Raw genomic sequence first — 6,000 nt, forward strand, 5'->3', positions numbered from 1 at the left:
GGGAATCGAACCCGGACCTCCAGATCTTGAGCCTAACGCTCTAACCACTAGACCACGGAGGCTGTTGAGCAAACAAGTAATAAGTAGTAATTGAACACGTTATTAGTTAATTATATACACCTACCTACCTAAGTGTTCAGACCATAAGTTATCGCTCAGCTGAAGTTGTTAACCACAGAGGTCTACATTATCGAAATTCAAATCAAATTCAACTTTCGCTTTTGAAGCGATGATTTTAGGAATATTTCTATTAATTTTCAATTATGTTCTTTTCACTGAGTCTGTTGGTGAGAAAAAATTTCATAAGGTAAGACCTAAAAAAACAATTAGGATATACCTAGGTAATGGCCCGATTCCTGCAGACACCTCAATTTTATTTTAAGTTATACCCGTCATTTTCTTATCCGCCGAAAAGGAAAGGGAGGGATGATTGTCAACAAGTTAATTTTAAAACGAATGAATAACCCGAGCGAATAAAATAGGCATCTCGCTAGTATGTAATCCGTTTGACGTGCTGTCTACTTAACTCTGTCGGGTTATTGGCTGATGTAAAATTTTTTGACGGTTGTTTTAGATTTTTGCTTAAAATTGACGTGTATTCCATAAATTTTATGCCTGTCGATTACCCGTCCCTTTCTTTTTCAACGGATAAGAAAATGACAGGTATAACTTAAAATAAAATTAGATGGCGTCTGCAGGAATTAGCACCATGGTACTACTAACATAGAATTAAGTTCCATTGTTACTAACACTTTTAATATTTAATTTCATTGTTAACTAACCCAGCAAGTAAGTACATTGTTACTAACAAATTATGGATGTATAAGTACTTGTATTATCCGAAATAAATGATTTTGAATTGAATTGAATAATTAATAATATAATTAACGGCCTCCGTGGTCCAGTGGTTGAGCGTTGGACTCACGATCCGTAGGTCCCGGGTTTGAATCCCGGTGGGGACATATCACAAAAATCACTTTGTGATCCCTAGTTTGGTTAGGACATGACAGGCTGATCACCTGATTGTCCAAAAAGTAAGATGATCCGTGCTTCGGAAGGCACGTTAAGCCGTTAGTCCCGGTTACTACTTACTGATGTAAGTAAGTAGTCGTTACATGAGTCATGTCAGGGGCCTTTGGCGGCTCAATAACCCTGACACCAGGGTTGATGAGGTTGGTAATTCACCTCACGACCCATACGATAGAAGAAGATTAATATAATTGGATTTTGAATAATGGATATTATTAATAACAGCCTCCGTGGTCTAGTGGTTAGAGTTCGATTCCCGATGGGGGCGTTGTCGAAATCACTTTGTGAGACTGTCCTTTGTTTAGTAAGGAGATTGCATGCTTGATACACCAGATTTTCCGAAAAAGTAAGATGATTCCGTGCTTCGGAGAGCACGTTAAGACGCTGCTCCCGGCTATTAGCCGTAAAACACATCCACCAGGAAGCAGTGGAGCAGCATGGTGGAGCATACTCCATACCTTCTAGAGTTAACTAAGGGGAGCCATGTGACCGGCAGTGGAACGTATATAGGCTGTTTATGTTCAAATTCAAATTCAAATTCAAATTCAAAAATATCTTTATTCAGTAGGTAACATAGTTACACTTTGAATCGTCCATTTTTACATAACGAACGTCTCATCCGCCTAAAACTACTGCAGCTTCTCACAACCTGTATAGCCGGGGAAAAGAAGCTGCAAGAAAAGCCTCGGCAGGCCCTAGACGTTCTTTAAAAAAAGCTCGGCGAGGTGTGGGTACTTAGTTCATCTTGCGATAAATGTACTCTCTACCCCAATTGGGATATAGTCATAAGCCTATGTTTTGTTTTTTTTTAGCTATCAGCACTAAAAAGACCCGTAAGTAGACTTAAGTAAATCTTTACAGAATGCGTTTTACATACGCACATAAACTGAACCCCAAAAACCCCAATTATTATTATTTGATTATTCTTATTCTTCTTTTACGAAAAAAAATAAAAAAGAAATTCGATAAATTGTGACAAGAGCTCAGCTCATCTCCCATAACAATTGTCCATCATGTAATATGATTAGTGATTGCAATCCGGCGTCATTTTCAATCCGGCCGGATATGACCGGATCCCCATCAATCCGATTGATTAAATCAAGATGATTTTCGCTTTTTAGTATAAAATAAGTGAGTTAATCAAGTGTCACTGCACTTATATGTAGGTAGTTTATAAAAAATAAATCACAAATATATAAAATCGACTTCATTTCAAATAGACAACAAGAATATCTTCCAGATTGCAATCCCTAAACATGATGCATGTTAGAAACGACACAAACCCTCTGTCGGATTTTCCGACATGCCCGAGAAGACCAGCAGCTGAACATAGCTCAGCATAGAAGCTCAAAATACTTTTTAATAAAAAAAAAAAAAATACTCACTAACAAACAAAATTTTCAATTTTTTTTGTTTAGACCTATTCATACGTAAGTACTTAATAAAAAAGAAAAGAAAAGTCATTATGGTCCTGACTTTTTGGCGGGAAAAGAACGGGACGGTTGCTTTCTTCATTGAATAATCTAAATAATTAATACGAAGTGGTGTTTTGTGGTTAATGATCGCATTAAGTTAGTCGGAATACATTCGCGATAGTGTTATTATATCGGAATATTCAATAAACAAAGTGTACCTATCTATTTTCACTTCTTGCCAACAAGCCGCTTCATAACTCGAAAGTTTATGCGGACTTTTGAGTTAATTCGTTTGGGGTTCGGAATAGGAGTCTACTCCGAGGGTGGGGGCTTAGGTTTCATCATTCATCATCATCACCTTTCATCATTTCATTAATCATCATCAAGAAAAAAAATACACAAGACATGGCTGTATGGGCATAGTTCCCTTTGCCTTGCCCTTCGGGGGAAAGCAAATGCAAAAAATCACTATGGTCCTATGAATGTACTGAAGACTAGGCAGCATGGTCTTATGATCTTAGCCTGACCTACAAATGGGCAAAAGAAAAATAAAATGGTCCTGTGATTCACCAGCTTGCTTCTCAAAGCACCGGTTCGAACACCAGTACTGGAGTTGCACCTATGAGTTATTAATTTATCTTAAGTGCAGTTTGCCTGAGCCAAAAGTAAGTTATAAAATGCTAATCTAGAAATAAAACCCAATCTAAGATAATCAAAAATCAAATTCATGTTACTTTTCGACTTACTTTCGAATTTTCTTTACGAATTAAGTAATAATGAGTACGACGTTTGACCGCTTTTATTGATGACGTCAGAAGACAGTATTCCCATACAAACTCCTAAGAAAACTTTTGTTTTGACGTTTAGTAAATAGTATCTCATTTGACTAGGTTGTGAAGTGGCTCTACGGAACCTATGCAGTATAGCACATCTCTGGTAGAATAGCATCCTAATGTCTTCGTACTACGATTTTTGTACCAGATTTTAACGTCAATAATAATTATAATAAAACTCGTTTTTCTTTTTATAGAGTAAAATCAATGCACCGGTAAGTTATGCAGGACCCCGATACCGACCCCGCCGGCGTGGTCGACGATTTCCCTCATTCAGCGCTTATCGCTATCGACCCACTAGAGTCGATTAATTCTTTCAAATATTTTTCCTCTCAGACGACGCCCTGAGCCGAGGTTCGCGCCCAACTGGGCACCCTCAGGCCTGTTGTCTTAAACGTTGTACCGGGTGAGAGCCTTCAGCGCTCCCCATTTGTCCGGCCAAGTAGTTAATGCCATCTGCGGCAAATGTACAATAAGTCAGGTAAAAAAAAAAAGGTAAGTTATGTTTAGTGCAATTATTTTCTAGTTGTCGTAAGTAATTGTAAAATACATATTGGTGCAAATTCCTGCAGACGCCATCTAATTTTATTTTAAGTTATAAGTACCTGTCATTTTCTTATCCGTTGAAAAAGGAAGGGACGGGTAATCGACCGGCATAAAATTTGTGGAATACACGTCAATTTTAAGCAGGAATCTAAAACAAACGGCTAAAAATTTTACATCGGCCAATTACCTGACAGAATAAAGTAGACAGCACGTCAAACAGATTGCATACCAGCGAGATGTCCATTTTATTCGCACGGCTTATTCATCCGTCCCTTTCCTTTTCGGCGGATAAGAAAATGACGGGTATAACTTAAAATAAAATTAGGAGGTGTCTGCAGGAATCGGGGCCATTATGTATGCTTGTGTGTGATGTCCAAGTGTTTTCAAATATTCTCTCAGGCGACTTCCTAAGCCGAGGTTCTCACCCAACTGGGCACCCTCAGGCATGTTGTATTAAATTTTGAGAGTTGTGATTGGTGAGAGCCCTGAGCCTTAAAAAAGTTTACACTTCTTTTTAAGTATTACATTTGTTTAAGGGAAACATCGTGAGGAAACCCACATTCCCGTGAAATGCATTTTCAGAGGTATGTGACCTAACCTGTATTGGGCTGGTTTTCCCTTCATGGGTTGGAAGGTCAGACAGGCAGTCGCTTCTGTAAAACGGACCTGTCAAATCTTCAGGTTAGGTAAGCGGACCCTGTGAAAAACTGGTTAATGCTAGGGAGATGGTGAAGACGATGCTTTGCATGCGTGTGTCAGGATCAAAACCAATGGAATTCCATAGTCTCTGCATACCCCGGTGGGAAATAGGCAGTTTATGTACGGTCACGAGTAATATGTATACACTTTGAAACCATGTCACATTAACTTTTTTGACAAATTAAACCGTAAGTCTCATTAAATGTTAAATTATGATAGTGCGGCAGGGTTCTAAAGTGAGTAGATGATATTGCTCATGACTGTATGTGGGTATGTACGAGTAGGTAGGTTGCCTGAAAGAGATTTGCTATTTAAACGGCCTCTGTGGTCCAGTGGTTGAGCTTAAGGCTCACGATCCGATTCGAATCCCGGTGGAGACATATCACAAAAACGTTGTGATCTCTCATTATCAGCCCATTAACGTCCCCACTGCTGGGGCACGGACCTTCCCTTTGGATGGATAGGGAGATCGGGCCTTAAACCATCACGCGGGCCCAGTGCGGATTGATGGTTATTAACGACTGCTAATGCAGCCGGGACCAACGGCTTAACGTGCCTTCCGAAGCACGGAGGAGCTCGAGATGAAAACTTTTTTTTTGTGGTCACCCATCCTATGACCGGCCTTTGCGAAAGTTGCTTAACTTCAACAATCGCAGACCGAGCGCGTTTACCGCAGCGCCACCGAGCTCCTCGGGCTTATGACTATATCCCAATTGGGGTAGAGAGTACATCCATCGCAAGATGAACTAAGCACCCACACCTCACCGAGCTTTCTGTTAGACCAACGTGATAGGTGGTGGGCCGTATCGCCGTCTATAATGGTCGAGCCAACTGTGTTAGTGAAAACTGCACTTAAGATAAATTAATAACTCATTGGTGCAAGTCCGGTACCAGGGTTCGAACCGACGCTCTCAGAACCACAGTGACTATTCTATAAAATACACAGTCTTTCCTAAAGGATTTTTGTTTTTGTTGTTGTGATCTCTATTTTACGTTTATTTACTAAAATAAATTAAAAAGATATATTATTTTTTTATATTTTTTTTATATATTTTTTTTTTTGATTCCCGATGGGGACATTGTCGAAATCACTTTGTGAGACTGTCCTTTGTTTGGTAAGGACTTTTCAGGCTTGAATCACCTGATTGTCCGAAAAAGTAAGATGATTCCGTGCTTCGGAAGGCACGTTAAGCCGTTCGTCCCGGCTATTAGCCGTAAAAACACCTCCACCAACCCGCAGTGGAGCAGCGTGGTGGAGTATGCTCCATACCCCCTCCGGTTGATTGAGGGGAGGCCTGTGCCCAGCAGTGGGATGGCAGGCGTATATAGGCAGGTTATGTTATGTTATATTATTTTTTTAATTTTAATAAAGTTTTACATGATCACTAGATATATATAACTGTTGCAGGATTACGGAACAGAATACATCGACTTTATATATAATTCTAATAAAGTAAGTACCTAAGTAAAATAGTCCC

Source organism: Pectinophora gossypiella, chromosome 25 (genome assembly GCF_024362695.1).
Source record: "Pectinophora gossypiella chromosome 25, ilPecGoss1.1, whole genome shotgun sequence".
Classification (NCBI taxonomy): domain Eukaryota; kingdom Metazoa; phylum Arthropoda; class Insecta; order Lepidoptera; family Gelechiidae; genus Pectinophora; species Pectinophora gossypiella.